The sequence below is a fragment of the Sciurus vulgaris genome (genome assembly GCF_902686455.1).
Source record: "Sciurus vulgaris genome assembly, chromosome: X".
Lineage (NCBI taxonomy): Eukaryota > Metazoa > Chordata > Mammalia > Rodentia > Sciuridae > Sciurus > Sciurus vulgaris.
The window spans coordinates 106,231,328-106,255,022 of record NC_136471.1 but is presented as its reverse complement, the minus strand read 5'-3'; the positions used below and the strand labels follow the sequence as shown (position 1 = coordinate 106,255,022).

General features: G+C 36.5%; 1 long non-coding RNA gene and 1 pseudogene across 2 annotated transcripts in view; both read right to left on the bottom strand.

The window, feature by feature from the left end:
* Window positions 1-23,695, bottom strand: part of LOC306650734 — a 1,184,502-nt gene that overhangs the window by 985,702 nt on the left and 175,105 nt on the right. The window lies entirely within an intron of this gene.
* Window positions 421-1,012, bottom strand: LOC306652026 (large ribosomal subunit protein bL27m-like; annotated as a pseudogene). Its single transcript has one exon. The product of its transcript is annotated as a large ribosomal subunit protein bL27m-like (transcript).

The following is a 23,695-nucleotide window of genomic DNA, read 5'->3' as shown; positions in this document are numbered from 1 at the left end:
ATTGAGATGATCATATGATTTATATCCTTCATGTTCTTAATGTGGTGTATCACATTTATTGAATTGTGTAAGTTTATCTTATTAACAACTTTTCTACACCTACCCCTTAACTCAGAACCAAAGTCACACTACTAGAAAATAATAGAACTTAGATTTTAATCAGAATGTCTCTGACTCTAGAATAGTATGTCAAAAATAATATGCTTATTTTTTGGTAGTGGGGATTGAATCCAAAGTCCCTTAACCACTGAGTCACATCCTGTTCTTTTTTATATTTTATTTGGAGACAGGGTCTCCCTGAGTCCTTAGGGTCTCACTAAGTTGCTGAGGTTGGTCTTGAACTTGCAACCCTCCTGCCTCAGTCTACCAAGTTGCTGGGATTATAGGTGTGCTCCACCATGCCTATCAATATGCTAATACTTTTTTTTTTTTTTTCTGATTCCAGCAGGCTTTATTTAGGCCCAGGTCAGATCTCCCAAAAGGTATCCTGGCAGTCATTCAGAGTCTCCTGCAGAGTCAACTTCCAACAGACCTCTTCCTCAGAGGCCCTGTTGTGACCCCAACACTTGACTTCTGGCATCACCTTCTCCTGTCACCTGGATTTCAGTCTCTGCCCAATGCCTCAACCAGGACTTCAAAGCACAGCTACCAGTTTGAAGGTACCCTCAGGCTTGGCAGGAACAACATGGACAAAAGTCTCTTAGAGCATAGCACCCTTGGGCAGTCTGGTGACCAGATCTACTGCCTCCAAGTTATTGGGACTGGGCACGTAGACTTCTTTAGTGTAGTGTACTATCCCCTCCTCCAGGGCATAGAGGTACATTTTCTTCCCCAGCCCCACCTTCCATTTTCTTGATGCCATAATGTTTGCCTCATGACTTTCCACCAAGGTTTTAGGAGCTACCACCTGTCTTCTTGGACGCATTTCTGACAGCAAGAGTTAGAGCTATAGGGGGGCTCAACAGGGCAGCTGCCCGTATCCTCAGCGCCAGAAGGGTGGACGCCATGTTTGCCTCATTGCTAATTCTTTTTTAAAATATTTATTTTTTAGATGTTCATAGAGCTTTATTTTATTCATTTATTTATTTTTCTTCTTTTTATTGTAAACAAATGGGATACATGTTGTTTCTCTGTACATGGAGTCAAGGCATACCATTTGTGTAATCATAAATTTACATAGGGTAATGTTGTTTGATTCATTCAGTTATTTTTTTCCCTTCCCCCCACCCCTCCCACCCCTCCCACCCCTCTTTTCCCTCTATACAGTCCTTCCTTCCTCCATTCTTACCACCCTACTTATCCCTAACCATAAACCTAACCCTAACCCTAACACTAACCCCTCCCATCCCCCATTATATGTCCTCATCCGCTTATCAGTGAGATCATTCATCCTTTAGTTTTTTGAGATTGGCTTATCTCACTTAGCATGATATTCTCCAATTTCATCCATTTGCCTGCAAATGCCATAATTTTATCATTCCTCATGGTGGAGTAATATTCCATTGTATATATATGCCACAGTATCTTTTTCCATTCATCAACTGAAGGGCATCTAGGTTGGTTCCACAATCTAGCTATTGTGAATTGAGCAGCTATGAACATTGATGTGGCTGTATCTCTGTAGTATGCTGATTTTAAGTCCTTTGGGTATAGGCCAAGGAGTGGGATAGCTGGGTCAAATGGTGGTTCCATTCCAGGCTTTCTGAGGAATCTCCATACTGCTTTCCAGAGTGGCTGCACTAATTTGCAACCACACCAGAAATGTATGAGTGTACCTTTTTCCCCACATCCTCGCTAACACCTACTGTTGCTTGTGTTCTTGATAATCGCCATTCTAATTGGGATGAGATGGAATCTTAGGGTAGTTTTGATTTGCATTTCTCTTATTACTAGGGATATTGAACATTTTTTCATATATCTGCTGATTGCTTGTACATCTTCTTCTGTGAAGTGTCTATTCATTTCCTTAGCCCATTTGTTGATTCGATTATTTGTATTCTTGGTGTAGAGTTTTTTGAGTTCTTTATAGATTGTGGAAATTAGCGCTCTATATGAAGTATGAGTGGCAAAGATATTCTCCCACTCTGTAGGCTCTCTCTTCACATTACTGATAGTTTCCTTTGCTGAGAGAAAGCTTTTTAGTTTGAATCTATCCCAGTTGTTGATTCTTGCTTTTATTTCTTGTGCTATGGGAGTCCTGTTAAGGAAGTCTGATCCTAAGCCAACAAGTTGAAGGTTTGGACCTACTTTTTCTTCTATAAGATGCAGGGTCTCTGGTCTGATTTCAAGGTCCTTGATCCATTTTGAGTTGAGTTTTGTACAGGGTGAGAGATAGGGGTTTAATTTCATTCTGTTCCATATGGTTTTCCAGTTTTCCCAGCACCATTTGTTGCACAGGCTATCTTTTCTCCACTGCATATTTTTGGCACCTTTGTCTAGTATGAGAAAATTGCATTTATTTGGGTTTGTATCCATGTCCTCTATTCTGTACCATTGATCTACCTGTCTATTTTGGTACCAATACCATGCCGTTTTTGTTACTATTGCTTTGTAATAGAGTTGAAGATCTGGTATTGCAATACCCCCTGCTTCGCTCTTTCTACTGAGGATTGCTTTAGCTATTCTGGGTTTTTTATTCTTCCAGATGAATTTCATAATTGCTTGCTCTATTTCTGTAAGGTACATCATTGGGATTTTAATTGGAATTGCATTGAATCTGTATAGCACTTTTGGTAGTATGGCCATTTTGACAATATTAATTCTGCCTATCCAAGAACATGGGAGATCTTTCCATCTTCTAAGGTTTTCTTTCATTTCTTTCTTTAGTGTTCTGTAGTTCTCATTGTAGAGGTCTTTTACCTCTTTTGTGAAATTGATTCCCAAGTATTTTATTTTTTTCAATGCTATTGTGAATGGGGTAGTTTTCCTAATTTCTCTTTCTGAAGATTCATCACTTATGTATAAAAATGCATTGGGTTTATGAGCATTGATCTTGTAACCTGCTACTTTACTGAATTCACTTATGAGTTCTAAGAGTTTTCTGGTGGAATTTCCAGGTTCTTCTAAATATATAATCATGTCATCAGTGAACAGGGATAGTTTGAGTTCTTCTTTTCCTATTTGTATCCCTTTAATTTCTTTGGTTTGTCTAATTGCTCTGGCTAGAGTTTCGAGGACGATGTAGAATACAAGTGGTGAAAGAGGGCATCCCTGCCTTCTTCCAGTTTTTAGGGGGAATGCTTTCAGTTTTACACCATTTAGAATGATATTGGCCATGGGCTTAGCGTAGATGGCCTTTACAATGTTAAGGATGTTCCCACTATTCCTATTTTTTCTAGTGTTTTGAGCATGAAGGGATGTTGTATTTTATCGAATGCTTTTTCTGTATCTATTGAAATAATCATGTGATTCTTAACTTTAAGTCTGTTGATATGGTGAATGATATTTATTGATTTCCAGATGTTGAACCAACCTTGCATCCTTGGGATAAAACCCACTTGATCATGGTGCACTATCTTTTTAATATATTTTTGGATGTGATTTGCTAAAATTTTGTTGATAATTTTTGCGTCAATGATCATTAAGGATATTGGTCTGAAATTTTCTTTACTCAATGTGTCTCAGTCTGGTTTAGGTATCAGGGTGATATTGGCTTCATAGAATGAGTTTGGGAGGGTTCCTTCCTCTTCTATTTCATGGAATACTTTGAGGAGTATTGGAATGAGCTCTTCTTTAAATGTTTTGTAGAACTCGGCTGAGAACCCATCTGGTCCCGAACTTTTCTTTGTTGGTAGGCTTTTGATGACCTCTTCTATTTCATTGCTTGAAATTCTTTTATTTAAGTTGTGTATGTCCTCCTCGTTCAGTTTAGGTAATTCATATGTCTCTAGAAACTTGTTGATGTCTTCGAGGTTTTCTGTTTTATTGGAGTATAGATTTTCAAAATAGCTTCTAATTATGTTTTGTATTTCACTCGTGTCTGTTGTGACTCTTCCTTGTTCATTCCGAATTTTAGTAATTTGAGTTTTCTCCCTCTTTCTCTTTGTGAATGTGGCTAAGGGTTTATCAATTTTGTTTATTTTTTCAAAGAACCAACTATTTATTTTGTTAATTTTTCCGATTGTTTCTTTTCTTTCAATTTCGTCGATTTCAGCTCTGATTTTAACTATTTCCTGTCTTCTACTACTTTTGGTGTTGGTCTGCTCTTCTTTTTCTAGGGCTTTGAGCTGTAATGTTAAGTCGTTTATTTGTTGAGTTCTACTTCTTTTGTTGAATGCAACCCATGAAATAAATCTTCCTCTAAGTACTGCTTTCATAGTGTCCCAGAGATTTGATATGATGTGTCTTTGTTCTCGTTTACTTCTAAGAATTTTTTTATTTCCCTCCTGATGTCTTCTGCTATCCATTCATCATATAATAGTGTATTATTTAATCTCCAGGTGTTGGAGAAGTTTCTGATTTTATTCTGTCATTTATTCTTAATTTCTATCCATTATGATCTGATAGAGTACAAGGTAGTATCTCTATCTTCTTGTATTTGCTAACAGTAGCTTTGTGGCATAAAACATGGTCTATTTTAGAGAAGAATCCATGTGCTGCTGAGAGGAAAGTGTATTCATTCTTTATTGGATGGTATGTTCTGTATAAGTTGGTTAAGTCTAAATTGTTGATTGTGTTATTGAGATCTATGGTTTCTTTATTCAATTTTTGTTTGGACGATCTATCCAGCAGTGAGAGAGGTGTGTTAAAATCACCTAGTATTATTGTGGTCTATTTGATTTCTGGAATTGAGAAGGATTTGTTTGACGTACATGGATGAGCCAATGTTCGGGGCATAGATATTTATGATTGTTATGTCTTGCTGATTTATGCTTCCCTTAAGCAGTATGTAATGTCCTTCTTTATCCCTTCTGACTAGTTTTGGCTTGAATTCCACATTATCTGAAATGAGGCTGGATACTCCAAGTTTTTTGCTGTGTCCGTGTGCATGATATGTTTTTTCCCATCCTTTCACCTTTAGTCTATGGGTATCTCTTTCTATGAAATGAGTCTCTTGCAGACAGCATATTGTTGGATTTTTCTTTTTAATCCAATCTGCCAGTCTATGTCTTTTGATTGACGAGTTCAGGCCAATTAACATTCAGGGTTATTATTGTGATATGATTTGTATTTCCAGTCATTTGACTCATTTTTGTTTTTTGACATGATTTGGTTTCTCCTTTATTTGGCTATTCCTTTAGGCTAGTTCCTCCCATTGCTGATTTGCATCAATGTTTTTCATCTCTTCCTCATGGAATATTTTGCTGAGAATGTTCTGTAATGCTGGCTTTCTTTTTGTAAATTCCTTTAGCTTTTGTTTATCATGGAAGGATCTTATTTCATCATCAAATCTGAAAGTAAGTTTTGCTGCGTATAAGATTCTTGGTTGGCATCCATTTTCTTTCAGGGCTTGGTAAATGTTGTTCCAGGCCCTTCTACCTTTTAGAGTCTGGATTGAAAAATCTTCTGATATTCTTATTGGTTTCCTCCTGAATGTAATTTGATTCTTTTCTTTCACGGCCTTTAAAATTCTGTCTTTATTTTGTATGTTAGGTATTTTCATAAAAATGTGCCTTGGTGTGGGTCTGTTGTAATTTTGTATATTTGGAGTCCTATAAGCCTCTTGTACTTGGTTTTCCATTTCATTCTTCAAATTTGGGAAATTTTCTGTTATTATTTCATTGAATATATTGTTGATTCCTTTGGTTTGTTTCTCTAAGCCTTCCTCAATCCCAATAATTCTTAAATTTGGCCTTTTCATGATATCCCATAATTCTTGCAGATTCTGTTCATTGTTTCTTACCATCTTCTCTGTTTGGTCAACTTTGTTTTCAAGATTAAATATTTTTTCTTCAATGTCTGAGGTTCTGTCTTCCAGGTGTTCTATCCTATTGGTTATGCTTTCTATGGAGTTTTTAACTTGGTTTATTGTTTCCTTCATTTCAAGGATTTCTGTTTGCTTTTTTTCAGTATCTCTAACTCTTTATTGAAATGATCTCTTGCTTCCAATATTTGCTCTTTTAACTGTTGATTGGTGCAATCATTTATTGCCTGCATTTGCTCTTTCATCTCTTCCTTCAATGCCTTCATTTGCTCTTTCATCTCCTCGTTGCTTCCCTGATTATTTTAATTATGTGCATTCTGAACTCCCTTTCTGACATTTCTTCTTCTGTGCTGTCATTGGGTTTTATTGATATAGTATCTAGGTTTGTTTGGGACATTTTCTTCCCTTATTTTCTCATATTGGTCAGATGTCAGTGGAACTCTGAGATATTGCAGATTTCCTCTATTGGTTTATAGTGTCCCTGTAGATTTCCATTGTATCACCTCCCAGTCTCAGTAGCCTGAAATCTTGGAGCAACTTGATAATGCAGTGCTTCTGAAGAAACCTGCCCCTAGCCCATTACTGGTTCCAGGGGTTGGAGCTGGCTCTGTGTGGAAAGGCTCTCACTGGGGGGCCTGCTCCGAGAAGCTCGCCTGGAAAGGCACTTTCTGCCAGAGGGGGCCGGGCTGTGGGCTGCTTGGGGAAGTCTCTGGCTGCCCTGTCCTGGTCCCTGAAGCTGCCTGCAGGCTGGAGCTCATCGCTGGCTCTGGGACTTGGAGCTGGTTGTATGCAGAAAGGGTCTCACTGGGGGGCCTGCTCTGAGAAGCTGGCTGTGTGGGAGGAGCCCACTGCCAGAGTGAGCAGGGCTACCTGGGGAAGACTCTAGCTGCCCTGCCCTGCTCTGATAAGCTGCCCCTATCCGGGCCTGCCACCCAGGCTGAGCTTCACCCGGTGGGGGAGACTCACCCCGTGGCTCTATTTTAGTTCGAGTCTCTCAGTGCCTCCCCCTCTTGAATCCTGGGTTCTGGAGTGACTGGAGATGCAGTCACCCTCTAGTCCACCATCTTGGATCACCTTATTCATTTATTTTTATACCTTGTACTGATAATAGAACCCAGTGCCTCACACAGTGGTAGGTAAGCACTCTACCACTGAGCCACAGTGCCAGCCCAATATGCTAATTCTTAAAGGAACTATTCCCCCAAATTTTAAAGCAGTGTAATATGAAATGAGCACAGAAGCCAAATTCAGTTAAAACATCTTTGATAATTTGAGTATTTTAATGATCAACTAGCTAAACACCCTATCCTTACTAAGGACATAGAATCTAAAGCTAATATTATGAGTCATTCAAAATTTTCTCATTCCTATTTGAAATTTTGCTGAGATGAAAATAAGCAATGCTCTATTCATAAAAACTGTTAATTTCTTAGAGTTGTTCTTCCCACCATGAGTTTCTGTATCAAGATCTGGACTGAACTAGGAAACCAGGGGGAACTTCCCTCTCTCCAGGAAATGTGCTTCTCCTACCTCCAACCCATGTGCAACTGTACCATTAGGCCAGAAACAATGAGGGTGTCTCAAATTGTCAACAGTGATGAATGTAGCACCTATTACCTAGACTTACACACCTGAAAATAGAAGCTGTCTTGAGGACCCTATTGAAATCCAAATTCATAGTCAGCTACGTTGTCAGGGACTTGCTAAAGCAATTTTTGGTTTTGACTTGTCCTTGTAGAACTTTAAGCCACTCACCTAAAACATTTGGTGGTATAGTTAAAACCAGGAAATACAATAACGAACATATGAGCCCAGCACCACACCCATCTGGTTGAAGTCACTCTCCAAATCGTCAGCTTTTAATATTCTAGCTTTTGTGAGCCCCTGAAGCTATGGTATTATGGAAAAGTCCAACAAATTCCTAATGTCCTTTTGCCATATGACTTTGTGTATCACTCTTTGATCTTTTGTGTTCTAAGCCAGAAAACCCACACTAGCCAGGGAGCATCATTTTTTTCCTATTCCATAATTCCATGGTGTAAAAATACACAATCTTTGTTTCCAGTTTTGGCTAGGTATTAGTGGAGGAAAATAAGTCCAAATCTGCCAGTGGCATGACCTTCAGTTTTCCAGTCCTGCCCATGCCATTTGGCAATGATACTGAGTAACTTTTGTTTGAACATATTAAATGGTTTTGCATGAAGACTGTTCTTTAAATCAACATTAAAGAGAAACAAGAGCAGTCTTGCAAACCCTTGAAGCAAGAACATAGCCAACTAAATGAGCAGGTCATGCCACAATTCCTGGAAAAGACATAATGAGACAGGGCTAACAATTCATTATATTACTTCAAAGTTTAAGGATGTCCCTTGATCTCTTCATTATATCTTCTTAAGAAAGATGCTTTCCTGACAACTTACAATTACTTATGAGAAATGCTACAAAGATAATAAATATTTGTAGCAGATTTTGGAAACAATTCCTTGATGAAATACACTTTAATATATAAAGTTTCTGATTATTGGTACATTTATGATGCAGTTGTTATCCAAGATATCTTTTGCATGTATGCCTCAGCAAAGAACATTTATAATGCTATATTTTTTATTAAATTTCATGTGTGTATATCTTTTCTCACACTACTTTGGTCCTTCATCTCCCTCTGTTACTTAGAAATGGATGAACCCTCACTTTAATTTGTATCTAAGAGCTCTCTTTTGAGTTTCAATTCTGCACATTCAGTTCTTTAGTTTCACCTCCATCTAGAGGTATGCACAGAAAGTTCAAATACCTCATATCCAACATTAAATTCATAAATGCACCTGTATACACGTGCACATGCACACACATACAAAAGTGCTAACAGAAAAAAGTATACTAAAATTTTAATGAGATACCACATATGCAAGAGAATATCTCAAATGCATTAGAGAGAGTCACTGCAGGATGAAATAAATATAATGAATTGTTAGCCCTCTGATGGGATAAATACAAAAGAGATAAACCTTTCACAGATGAAGAATACCAATATATTTTAAGCATAGAAATTTGAAGGACTATGCAATTCCACATATAAATTTTGTCTAGTGAAAATAAACTTGGCAATCTTGGTAAAAGTGTTAGAATTCTGACACTGCCAGGACAGTGTTATGGGGCCATAAAAGACATTATTTCCAATATAGAAAGGTTAAGAGGTGAGCTTTAGGCAATGATTAGGGCTCTGACAATTGATAGCTGAATGTACTATGGGTGGTAACTGTAGACAGTTGGGGAGTAGCTGGAGGAAGTAGGCCATTGGGAGTATGGTCTTAGACTATATCTACTGCTAATAGACTCCTTCTTCCTTCCCCACCCCAACCCTGTTTTTCCCTTTTTCCTGACTGCCACGAGTTGAGCATCTTTTCTCTACCAGGTCCTTCCACAATGATGTTCTTCCTTGCCTCAGGCTCAGAACAATGTAATCAGCCAACTAGGAATACAGACATCTGAAACTACAAGCCCAAGACAAAGATTTCCTCTTCTAAGTTGCTCTTGTAAGGTATTTTGGTCACAGTGATGAAAAGCTGATTAACACATCTTTCATCATGTGTGGACACAGAAAAGGTACTATCTAAAGAAAGTGGACACTCTCCAGAATCCAAATATGCCAGAACCCTTCTTCGAATCTCCCCACATCTTGAACTGTAAGAACTGAATTTCTGTTGTTTATAAGCCACTTAGGATATGATATTTCATTATCCAAATGGACTAAACAAAACTTTGAATCAATAACTCCCAGGGATTCCTAGCTATTCTCTTGGTCTCTGTTCAAACTCAAGGTTACATACACATATTATACACAAAAAAACTGTAAAATAGTGTCCATATATTTATATATTATGGAAACATATTTTACAGAGAAAGTGTGGATGCAATTTTGAGTTAATTTGAAACAGAATAGTTGACAATTACCAAATCTGTGTTATTAAAGGTAAAGAGTGTTATGTATGTAGGGGCTGGAGCTATATATCATTGTTTGGTAAATATAATGTTAATGCTGTCTGCCTTCTCTTGATCCAGAAGATGCAAAAATGAATCTTGAGATTTTGGGTGTTTTTTTCTCTCTTAATTTTGCCTCTTCTCAATTTTGTTGGAGTAACAGAATAAACTTACTAGTCCACAAAAATACACCTGGAGCTTATTAAGGGTTATAAGAAGAGATTCTTTTTCCTATTGCATCTAATTGTACCTCAAAGTTTCTATTATTTTCTTACCTTACATCAGTATATGAATATAAAGTGTCTAAAGTAAATTTAAGGTCAAGTAATTGCTATTGTCATGCTCAGAAAATCTTACTTTTTAAATGTTTTCTGTCTCAGTTGCTGCTTTCCTGTCAAAACTGGCTATTCTTTGCTTTGAGTGGAAACAATATTATGAATAACAGATGGCTAGTCTTGAGTTTTAAAGAAATTAGATGAGTTATTTATAGGATCTGAATTTTCAGACTCAATGAAACAGTCATACAAACCTCCATCAGTTGATATGCTATATCTAAAATCATATGTTTCTATTATGCTCCTAACATCTATAGACATTTAGAGAACCTTCTTTCAAGCAGTGGTATAATAGGCCTATTGACACAGATTATTTCCACAGGATGGAAGAACTTCCAACTGTTATCTAAAGTAGTTAACTAGTCTTATTCCACGTGCACGTGTATGAATGATGATAAGCCTCTGAAAGATAAACCCATCCCTATGATGTGTTAGTTTATCATTCGAAAGTTTATAATTGTGTCACCAAAAAATAGGAAAGATTAATATGATGGTGCCTTCCTTATGCATAGAATTGTGCTTACAAAAAATCATATTACATATATCAAATATACACATGTAGATCTAAGAATCAATATTTATATATGCATACACACATATATGTAGATATAGTAATCAGATTTTGCTCAATAACATAACAGTGTTTTACACCATCCTTAATTATAATTGTGAATATGATTTATAAGTCTTACTTATAGATGCACTATAATTATAAATATAGCATGGGATGAATTGCATATGTTGGAATTCTAACACCAGTACCTTAGATTATGACATTATTTGGAACTAAGGCTTTATAGATATAACTAGTTAAAATTAAGTAAAGAATAAAGTAAAATAAAATAATAAAATTAAATGAAGTTATACTGGTACAGAGTAGCCCCATAATCAAAGATGACTGGTGTCTTTTCTTTAAAAATGCCATGTGCACAGATATGCATGTACACAGGGAGACCACCATGAGAAGATATGAATTATGTTGTCACAAGTCAAATGATTTTCAGAAGCTCAGAGAGAAATCTGGAACAGACCTACTCCTAACATCTTCAGAGGGAGTGTGGTCCTGCTGACGCCTTGTTCTCAGATTTTTAGTCTGCAGAATTCTATGAAGGTAAGTTTTTGTTATTTAAGTCATACTCTGATATGTGATTACAGCAGTCCTACCAAACAAATACAACATCTTTGTTTTTTCTATTTTTTCCACATTTTTATTTATAGTATTGTTAATATGAATGTTATTCTACCTTAATAGTTGTTCACACAATAACTATTTTAGTTTATTTTACAAAATAAACTTTATTACAGTATTATTCACATATCATATATGCACTCTTTTTAAGGGTACAATTTAAGGATTTGAAAAAACATATATCACTTTGACTAGTGCTCTAATCAACCTATAACCCTTTTCCATTACCCCAGAAAGTTTACTGTAGCTCCATGCATATCAACTCTTGATTAAGATAACATTTGCTGTAATTTCTATACCCATGGATTATTTTTTTCCCATTCAAAATACATATCTAAATAAAACTAGATCAATATGTGTGTGTATATTATTGATATCTCTCAAGAAACATGTTTTTGAAATCCATTCATATTGTCGTGCATATCAGTACTTTATTTTTTATTGATGAATAGTTTTCTATAATATGAATATATAACATATTCTGTTTATCCACTTATTTGTTGATCATTTCCAGAATTTTTCTTCCAATCTTTTTGTGTTCTTAGCTTAAACTTCCTGTAACAAAAGACAAATTAATGAGAAAAAAATAAACAGAAATTCAATAACACGTACACATCTTGAATACATGAAAAATTCCAAAGAAATGAGGAAAACTCTAGGATAGATCTCAAAAAGCTGTTTTAGACTTCAGGCTTAAGTATATTCTTCTCTGAAGCCAAGAAAAGAAGGATGTGAGGAAAGGCCCACTTAAGAGAAGATGTTCAGTTAATGTACCATAAAACAAAGGCAAGGTTTATTACGCAGATTTAAGTTCATGTCTTCTCTATTGATTAAGATTCTCTAGTGACTTAATAACCCCTCTCTTTCTGGCACAAAAAGGAAACAAACAAATGGAGGTTTCCTTTATAGATGGAAATGTCTCTAACAACATCCAGCCTCGTTTGCACAGCTCCTCCTGTGTCTGCAGTTTCTCAAAATGAGTAGCTCAAAATAATCCTTTTGCACAAAGGCACATTTGGGGTGTCATATCCTGGTTTTCTATAATTGTGTTTTGGAGTGACATGCCCTAAACTCCATCAAACTCAATCTGAAAAGGCTACACATTTTAAGATTTCAACTACATGGAAAGGACAAAATCATGGAGACAGTAAAAAGACCACGGGGCTAGGGGTTAGCAGGAATGAATAAGCAAAGCATAGAGGATTTGGGGGGCAGTGAAAATACTGTGTAGGATATTATAATGGTAGATATATTTCATTATAGCTTCTCTGAACCCATAGAATGAACAGCAGTAAGAGTTGAGCCCTAATGTAGACTGTGAACTCTGGGCAATAACAATATGTTAATATAAGTTCATCAACTTTAACAAATATAATACCTAGTGGAGGTATTGATAACTGGGGGGTTGTGCATGTGGGGTAGGTGAAGAGGACATATGGAAAAATCTCTGAACTTTCTTCTCAATTTTATTGTGAACCTAAAACCACTCTAAGGGAATTAAATCTTTCAAAGAACATGCATTTTAGCATCAGATGATTATCAGAATTTTGTAGAGATAGAATGGAATGCTTGAGGAATGACATTAGAGGGCTGGTATAACTAATGAGAAACACACAATATCAATGATCATGAATAGCACATTAAAATATAAATACATATGTAAATATAAATATACACATATTAGTAGTGAAGGCACAGCTGAGGTTACAAGCATGACTTTGATTTGGAAACTTTCTTTATAATAATATAAAATTTTAAGAGTAGATAAAATATATTGGGGTAAGATAAAATTAGAACACAAATTACAGTAGATGAAAGAAATTTTTCTTGGATTATGGCCACATGGAATCAGATAAACTTGGTGTCTGTTTTTATAATCATTCACAAGATTTGAAGAATAAGACAAAGAAAGAGAATAATTTAAGAGTTGCTATATTAGGTTCTGAAAGTTGCCATAACAAAATCAACCAGCCATTTGGGGCATAAAGCAACAAAAGTTTATCACAGTTTTGCAGGCTAGAAATTCAAAATCAAGATGTTCACGTCTTGCTTCCAAGAAGACTCTAGGAAAAAAATCCTTCTTTGCCTCTTTCTTTGCTTTTGGTGGATGTCAGCAATCCTTGTCATTCTTTGGACTGTAGATTCACAAATCTAATTCTGTCTCCAACATCACATAACCTTCTTTCCTTCATGTCTCTGACTCTTACTATAAGAGCTTCAGTATAAGGACTAAGGATTTAAGGCCCACTGCAGTCCAGTATAATCTCAACTTCACTACATTAGGATTACAAAGATCCTATTTCCAAAAAAAGTCACCTTCTCAGGTACTAGGGATTAGGGCTTTGATATATCTTTTTGGGATTGTAATTCAAACCACAACAGATACAAAAAAAAGTAAGAAATTAAAGGTAGGTCGACTTAAAAAAAATAAAGATAAGAAAATAAATAGAAAAATGAGTTGAGCAAACACTTCTCAAAAGAGGCCTATTATCAAGAAAAAAAAATAAGATGCTGGCAAGGATGGGGAGGGAGGAAACTTTATATACTATTTAGGAATGTAAGTTAGTGCAGCCACTATGGAAATCAGTATGGAGGTGACTCAAAAGGCTAAAAATAGAACTACCCTATGGTCCAGCTATACCACTCCTGGGCATATACATAATGGGAATCAAAGTCATCATGTAATAGCTATACCTGTTTAACCCATGTTTATTGGGCACTATTCACAATAGATAAGCTATAGAATCTGCCTAGATACCCATCAATGAATGAGTGGATAAAGAAAATGTCATGTATACACACAGTAGAGTGCTATTCATCCATAAATATAAACAAAATCATGTCATTTGCAGGAAAATGGATGAAAATAGAGATCATCATGTTAAGAGCAATAAGCCTGATTTAAGAAGAAAAGTATCACATGTTTTCTCACATGTGAAATCTAAAAAAAAGAAGAGAGGAAAGTATAAAGGGGACTATTCAGGAGGGGAGAGGGGACACCAGAGAGGGGGAGGAAGATTAAGAGAATATTAGGGAGAGTGAATATAATCATAGTATGTTTTATGCATGTATGAAATTGTAACAATGAAACCCATTATTCTGCATAATTAATGTGTACTAATAATTATAATACAAATTGATGGAAGATATAGCAACCCAAAACAGGCAGAATGTTTAAGGACTTGGAAATTTTAGGTATAATGGTAAAGAACCATGACCAGAAACAACTGACTGGATAGTGGGAGAAGTTAATTATAAACTTCAAATATGATATTGTGATCAACTGGACTGGGGAGATAGCTCAGCTGGTAGAGTGCTTGCCTCACAAGCACAAGGCCCTGAGTTCGATCCCCAGTACCACAAAAAAAAAAAAAAAAAAAAAAAGATATTGTGATCAACTGTAGAATCAAGATCTTACTTTTTAAGCATTTTGCCTGACTGCTTCATCCTATATTTGTATATGTTACACAATTTATGTTCTTATTTTGTCTTCACCTACTATTTTTTATAATGTAGATTCAAGGAGCTTAGACTTAAAGTTTAATCTTCAGATTGCAGAATATCAAAGGAGGATTGTAACTAAAGTAGGAAAGAAAGAAATTTCATCCAATAGTGAATGTCAGACTGTTGGGAATTTAGAGTTGTATTTTGGGATAGAAAGTGAAGTTGTCTTATTTATATCAGAGATAACAGCATCATGTTAGGTGGAAGGATTTTGTTACTATATTTGTCTTTTGAACATTAAATATGGACAAGAGAGTGGGACTTGTCAAAGGGGTAGACCATGCCAGATTGCATTGTATCAACATGATACAGACCCTGATTTATATTTACTTCTGAATCACAGTGGAGACTCTACTGCCATTGGAGTTTCAAGTTAAACTTTTCATATAAGAAATATCTATATTAGACTTTGAAGGTGGTAGAGAAGTAGTAGAAGCTGTTATTATTCAAAAGCAATATAGGCAGGCTCTTGGAAAATTGGTAACATGAATTTGCAGCAGACTTAGGTGAGATCCTCTAAATCACTTGCTTTAGTTTACATACAGCTGAGGTTGCCATTAGGAGCTTGCCCTGATTATTGTATTTTCAGATTTCCTAAAAACCAACAGTGCTATTTCTCTGACTTAGTCTTCCAGCACTTTCAATGATTATTTAATACTCTAATCCCATGTCTTAAAATCCCTTCTACTTGAGATATTCAGAGTGGCATCTGTCATGCTCAGTGATTTCTGATTAATATAGTCATAGATTCATATTTTCATGCTGAAGATTAAGTGGAAAGTTAGGAATGAAAGTCACTGTATCAAGTCAAAAAATACACTTGAAAAATTCTTAGGAAGGGGATGTATTAGGAGACTAAAAATTACCTAACATGTCCGGTACATTATTTGTCCTAAGTAAGGAAGGCAGTTTTGCTACTTCATTTGTTGAGCACCAAAGTGTTTGGGCTGGCTTGTAGAAGCCATACCATATAAAATAACACTTAAACACTAGGATACCACTAAAAACAAATAGCTATTTACTTTCTAGGAGATAAATTTCACCTGGGACCAGATAATTTAATAGCAGAGTTCCACTTCTCACATTATTTTCCCTCTTAGATTTGTGTTCACCAGAATGGCAGACTGATATTTTAACTTTTATTCTTTCTCTCTCTGTCTCCCAATTCACAATCTTTGTTACTCTCATTATCACTATTACTCTTTTTTTCAAAACATAAAATTGAATTTACTTAAATGAAATATGGACCAAACTTTCTTCTGTTACTTCTCTTCTATCTGTCCCCTTTATTGATTTATTTTCAGATATCATTATGAGCATATTATAAACTAGACCTCAAATAATTCAAGTTTTCTCTGATAATTTGTTGTGCAATCTACAACTTGTCTTTTATTCCCAGCTTCATAATTGCATTCAGGTAACAAACAATTCAACACTTGTCATAAGTAAATCTATAATAGGATTATATATGAGAAATATATCTTGAGTTATTGATGAGTAATAAATTTTTTAAAGCACAGGAAGTACCCTAAAGTGAAAACTTTAGCTTACTAATATTTGTGTATTTGAGTTAGTGACTCAAGTTCCTATATAGGCTATGTTGAGAATTGTGAAAGTTTCAGAATTTCCCCTGCTTGCAAATGAATAAGTTGATCTGTTTCAAAGATATATTCGGAAAGCATGAGATGAGATGCTTGTGTCAGAAGTAATCAGAATTATTATGTCAGAACAACAAGCACTGTGCTCATCAAAATATTTGCATCAGTTGCCACTATTTCAAGTTCTACAGGGACAACAAAATAGGCCAATATGGGTGTTTTCACAAATAGCGGTTTGCATTTCAGAAGTGCAACCCTGAGCTTAGAGAACCCTAATCTTTGTATAATGAGCAGTAAGCATTTTTGCCCCTTTGTCCAGAGGGAGAAATTGTGTTTCTGTATTAATTAGTAAGTGAAACTGCCCTTGTTTCCACAGAGGGATACTATCTTCCAAGTCTTCAGGGAAAATCTGTTTCTTGATAAATAAAGTTGTATTGAAGAAGGAAAATATTTCTTTACTTCCTACTTTGTTTGGAAACAAAGTGAAAGAGGTGTATCCTTATTTTTATCCTAGAACAGCATGAGAAAGAGAATCAGCCATTTTGGTATACCAGCTGAGCCCAACATTCCAAGGTATTCACAGACAAGTGAACCATCTTAAATGTTCCCAGCCACCATGTGACAATAACATCATAAGAGGTCTTAAATAAAATCATTGTTATGGTTTGGATGTGAGGTGTACCCCCAAAGCTCATGTGTGATACAATGCAAGAAGGTTTGGAGAAACGATTGGGTTGTGAGAGCCTTAACCCAATCAGTCAATTAATCCCTTGATAGGGATTAACTGAGTGGTAACTGGAGGTAGGCGAGGTGTGGCTGGAGGAGGTGGGGCATTGGGGGAGTGGCTTTGGACTATATATTTGTATTTCACAGGAGCATCTCTCTCGCTCTTTCTCCCTCCCTCCCTCCTCCCTTCTCATTGTCCCCCTCTCTCCCCCTCTCTCCCCTTCTCTCCCTCCCTTCCTTCCTCCCTCTCTTCTCTCTCTCTCTCTCTCTCTCTCTCTCTCTCTCTCTCTCTCTCTCTCTCTCTCCTTTCTGATCATGGTGTGAGCTGCTTCCCTCTGTCACACTCTCCCACCATGATATTCAGCCTCACCTTGAGCCCCGAGGAATGGAGCTGCTGTCTATGGACTGATATCTCTGAAACCATGAGACCCCAAATAAACTTTTCATCCTCTACAATTGTTCTCATCAGATCTTTTAGTCACAGCAGTGAAAAAGCTATAAAAACAACCAGTAAAAGAACTAAGTTCCAGTCAACCCTCAAAACTGTAGGAAATAGTAAAATGATTATCTTTTAAGCCACTACACTTTGGAGTAGTTTGTTATGCCACAATAGATAACCAAAGCAGACACTAAAATACCATATCAGGTTACTAATAGTCCATCTGGTCCTAGTATATTTATATAGCAAGCATATAAGTCATATTTTAAGAACTTAATAGTCCTGCCTAAAATATTATCCTCACAGATAAATGATATGTTAGTAGGCACAATTTCTGCCATTAACAAATTCTGGCATTCTGTGATTAACATTTTATCTCAACCATATATTTATATCTTCCATCTGTGTAACTATTGAGAGGAAATGGGAAATGTCTAAAATTTTGGGGGGAGGAGTTGGTATATATCAATAGAATTATGCTAATTTTCCTTCCTAAAATTTTTTGAAGAAATTATCTAAATGCAAAGACCAACATTTTCCAAAGACAAAACAGAGAACAGAGACTGATAGAAAATTAAATAATGTATCTTATGACATTTCACTAAAATGTCTCACATTTTTGTATTCCTGAACTTGTGTAACTTCTTTATTGATCTCTTATGATGCGCATATTTGTGATTTTTATGAGGAAAGGTAATTCGACTGAATTTTGACAGACTCCACAATTAATTATACAGCAGGGTGTTACTGGTTTCCAAAATTTGTAAATGTTAAGATATATACATTTAAGCAGCAATTAATCCCATCTTTCATTTCCTAAAGTCAGGAGAGGAAAGTCTCTCCCTATCTATAGGTATTCGCGATTCTGCAGAGAAACAGAAACAGAAGGAAAGAAAGATATTTATTATTATTATGGAGACTGAGAAGGCCCATGATCTGCTGTCTGCAAGCTGGAAATCCTGAGAAACCTGTTGTGGAGTATGAAGGACTAGAGCTAGAGAACCAGTGGTGTAGATTCCAGTGTGTGTGTGTGAAGGCCTAAGAACCAGAAGCTCCGTGAACTAAAGATTCATGTCTCAAGCAAACAGACAGAGGAAACATAAATTCAACCTTCTTCTACCTTTATGTTCTATTCAGGCCCTTAGTGAATTGAATGATGCCCACCTACGTTTAAGGAGGGCAATCTGTTTTACTTTATCCACCAATTTGAATGCTAGTTACTTCCAGAAACAACCTCAAAGACCTACCCAGAAATAATGTTTAACCAGTTCTCTAGGAATTCTGTGGCCCAGTCAAGTTAACACACAAAATCAGCCATCACAATGATCATATGTTCCAGGGATGAATGTTTTTATTTTGTGATTTGTTTTATCCTTAAAAAAAGAATCTCTATAAATATGTGTCTGGGGATTGCTAAGACCAGAGTAGAATGAAGGACTAGAAAAGATGAGGATGGGAAGGGCAGCTGATTTTGCCCTAAGCCTGACTGGGAATGGCCTGAACTGAGAAGTGAGGACCCGACACAGTGTGAGGTACTTAGAAATGAAAGCTGGAAATTTTGTGGTCCTGTGCATAGGTGAACAGAAGAGGAGGAAGGTGGGGAACAGATATCTGTCAGGCAGTCAGGGAGTGGGACCATATGTGGGGTCAAGGAATCAAAGACCAAACTAAGGCTTCAGGTGTTGGTGAGTAATAAATCAAAGAATAATGAAAGCTGATGGTCAGTGATGGAGGCAGTCAGGAGATTAGTAGAAGCCAAAAGAAATAAACGCGATTTTCAAAAACAATATAAATACTGTCAGCAGCTATGCAGGTGCTTTTAAGGACACTCACTTGTGGTGGGGGGGGAGCTGCTGACCCTTTAAATGACTGTTAACACTGCTTAGAAGTTTTGTTTCATTTTGTTTGGTTGTTTTCAGAGAAGACCTTCCAAATAAACTAACAAAGAACAGTCAAAATCACTAACTCATCCTAGCTCGCTCTTTTTAGCTGACGTAGAGTGAACTTTGTTCATTATAGTACCAATTGGTCCTCCCAGGAGGCATTACTGGCTGCCATTTTTGAACACACTGTTTGTTATGATGAGTCTTTTCTATATGAATAGGTATAAGTTTCTCAAAATGTATAAGTTTGCCTATTATTTTCTTTGTTTGGGGAGACACTGATTTGAGAATTATCTCCAGTGTACTACTTACTTGCTATAATAGATCTTTTTATCTCCTAGTTCTGCCTATTGACTTTGCACTCAACGAGAGGTGAGCTCATTGCATTTGGTTATGAAATCATTAACTAGAGATGATCAAGCAAGAAAGGAGACAACTCATCTCCTGAATTTCCTGATTTCTTTCATTATTTTTGGGTCCTAGCACAATTCCCACATTCAACAAACTCACTTTATAAAGGGAACAAACTGTGGCTTTGTCTCTCACATATCTCACCCAGCTTTCATTGTAATAGACACCAAGAATTGGAATATCTTGTCAGTCATGTGTTTTAAAGGCAATAGAAAGCACTGCTGGTGGACACAGCACTGTTGTAGTCATTTGCTCTCCCTGATCAGTCTTAGTCCAAGAAATTACTCTTTTTTCCTTCCAAAACAAGGAGGAATGATGTTTCATTGTGGAGATAATAAAAAAATCATATTTTATATTCCATTCAAAGAGAAAATTAAATCACAACAGAAAGATATGGCACCATCAGGCAGAAGTGTGATCTAAAATCAAGTCTCAAGACTTACTCCTTTTAATAAGTGAGAAAACTACATTTTCACCAGTTGTGACAGTATCAGTGACTCGACAATAGCAACTGTGGGTGAGGAGGAACTTTCTTAGTCTTTAGTGCATGGCTTGGTTGAAAGGCTAGATTCCTCCAAGGATATGCACATGTGGAAGAAGAGACTATATATATCATGTGTCATGTATTGAAGTGTGCTTGGAGTGAAATTAGATGGTTACCATGGCAACTCCTAGTCAAGGGGAATATTCGATACTTGTAGGTGTGGATATGGAAATCATCAAACACCATAAGAATTAACTCATGATGGTCATTTGGCCAAATGGACCTAAAACACCTCGAGTTCATTTATTCACATTGTGAAGCCCACTTATCTCAATCTTCTAATAAATGTCAATCTTATTCCATTCTTCTCTCAACTCTGGGCAAACATGTGGAGTGAGACTTTGCAGAAGTCAGAATAATTAAGAATGAATATGACTTTTCTTGCAAAATCATCTTTAATTTCTATCTCAAAAGTGTTTTGTCCCACCATTTTGTCATTTCCCTCTAAAAGAAGGCTATGTGAGATGTTTTAGTGCTATTTCCTTGCTTGATAATAATTATATGGTTCAAGTTTATTCAGATGTTGAAGAGGAAGAGAGAAAAAATAGTAGGTGGTCAGATTCCTAATGATTGCATTGAAAAACCTTTGAGTCCCATTTCAGAAGGAAAAATACATACACAAATATTTTTCATGATAATGAATTCTGAATGTTATATGTAGAATTATAAATCATAAGTGAATCATTGCCACTTTCCTGTAAGAATGGTACTGCTATTGGGCTCTCAAGTATCTAAATACCTTCCTATTATAAGGTACCCTTTGAATTTTAGGACTGTCAAACCATTTTATGATACTGGATACTGGAATTCTCTCTCTCTCTCTCTGTATGTGTGTGTGTGTGTGTGTGTGTTGTGATCTTTTGATCTTTTTGGTACCAGGGATTGAATCCAGGGGCACTTAACCACTGAGCAACACCCCCAGCCCTTTTCTGTATATTTTATTGAAAGACAGGGTCTTGCTGAGTTGCTGAGGGCCTCGCTAAGTTGCTGAGGCTGGCTTTGAACTCATGATCCTCCTGCCTCAGCCTCCCAAACTGCTGGGATTACAGGAACGTGCCACTGCACTGGGCTTTTGTGATCTTTTAATAAAGTGTCCTTTATAACCTCTTCTGAGTTGTACTTGATTAACTTTATTTCAGCTAAGACTGAGTGGAACAAGAACTAAGCATGCTTTTTGATACATGGATCCCACATAAACTATAGCAATCTCCATGTCCTTTATCTCATGTAATAGTCTCCCCCTCCTTCACTGTGGGATGCTAGGGTATTGCATAATCTGAGATACATATGGCAGCCCTATGTTACTGTCTTATGTTTATAACAAAGAAACTTGGTTCTAAAGGTATTAAAAGAGGTAGAAATCAGAGTGATATCCTAGAAGGAATATTGAAAATTTCTCAGTAGGAAACTGGATGGGACAGTGTAGTTAAGACTTAGAATAGGAGAGGATAGGAAACTGAAATAGAGGCCAAGGTGAAGCTTTTATGGAATCTGTAATCAGATGACTGGATGGGAAGAGATGAGGTTAGTCAGAAGGATATTTGGCATGGAGATGGAAGCTGACTGGAAACTCACATGCCCAGGCCAGAGAAGAGGATATTTAGGAGGGGTAAAGGCCCAGTCTGGTAGACAGAATCCTTTTAAGCAGAAGCCTGAATCAAATGGTTGCAGTCTACACAGAAAGGGCTTCTATTTTACAGTGACTAGGAAGATTGAAACACCTCAGTGTTAGACTGATTGCTACTAATCAAGGCAGGACCTTTATCTTCAAAGGAATGGATTACTGACAGGAAGCTAAAGGAGCCTAGAAAGATGGTGGATCTCTTAAATTGGTTATCCGAATACTATTAGAGAGCTACAGTTATATGCCCTTCCAGCAAGTTGCAAAATTCTTATTGTTCTTTTCTATTATGAATTATACATCTTAAACAGGTCTCTGTGATGAACTTCAGTGGAAATTATAGGTGGTGAGATCCAATTACTATTTGTTGATTATGAAAATACCAGGCCCCACAATGTTGTTTGAGAATGAACTGTATTATGTACTGACCCTAGTGAAGTGACATCCATGGCATTCACTGGCCAGATCTTGATTCCTTTTCTCTGATACCTCACTGTTGGCTCATGGGGCTATCTTCTACTGGATTTGAAACTGTAAATATTTCTATCTGCAATATTTGCACATTATATCTAGATAAAACCCTTTAGTTTGAACTCCCAGCTCCTTCGTGAACTGTCCTCAACCTCCCAACATAATCACCTTCATCAACATTGCTAGCCTTTACTTAACATTCATTATTCACCAGAATCCTTTATATAGATTATCTCTTTAATCATTATAACAATTCTATAAGGAAGACTGCATTATTGTATTCACTTTGCCAATAGGGACTTAATAACATTTGAAGAGTTGAAATGCAGTCAACTTTGAAACTTAGAGGTAATATTGGAAATGCATTAAAAACACAAGGAGGAGCTTTGTGATACATTTATATAGCCAGACAATTTTTAAAGCAATGGGAATGAAGAATTGTCATAGAAAATTAAACTTAAGAAATGTGAACAAATATGTATGTAAACCTGAGTGTTTTGATACAGAATTATCCTGCGCAATGATAGTGGGAAGGTGAGGTAAAATTCTTTGGATTCCAATGGTTCCTTCCTTCCTTCCTTCCTTCCTTCCTTCCTTCCTTCCTTCCTTCCTTCCTTCCTTCCTTCCTTCCTTCCTTCCTTCCTTCTTTCCTTCCTTCCTTCCGACCAGGAATTGAATTCAGGGATTTAACCACTGAGCCACATCCCCAGTCCTTTTATATATTTTATTTTGAGACAGGGTCTTGCTGAGTTGCTCAGGGCCTCAATAAGTTGCTGAGGCTGGCTTTGAACTTGAGATCCTCCTGCCTCAGCCTCCCAAGCCTCTTGGATTACAGGTGAGTGCTACTGTGCCCCGCTTCTGTTAGTTTCTGACCATTTGTTTAAAAAAAAATATATATATATATATATATATATATGACTCCATCCCTTTTGTATGACATTAAGACATACTCTCTTCTCTAGGTAATAACAGATATGTCTAAGAATGCCTATCATCATACTCTCTCCCCTTCCCACTTTTTCCTCTTAGGTTTCCTTTCCACTTGACTTTCTCTTATAGCTCATTCCCTGAGTGCATACACACAGGACACTTCCCTTCCTTACTTTTGAGGCATCCAGGCAACAGATTCACTC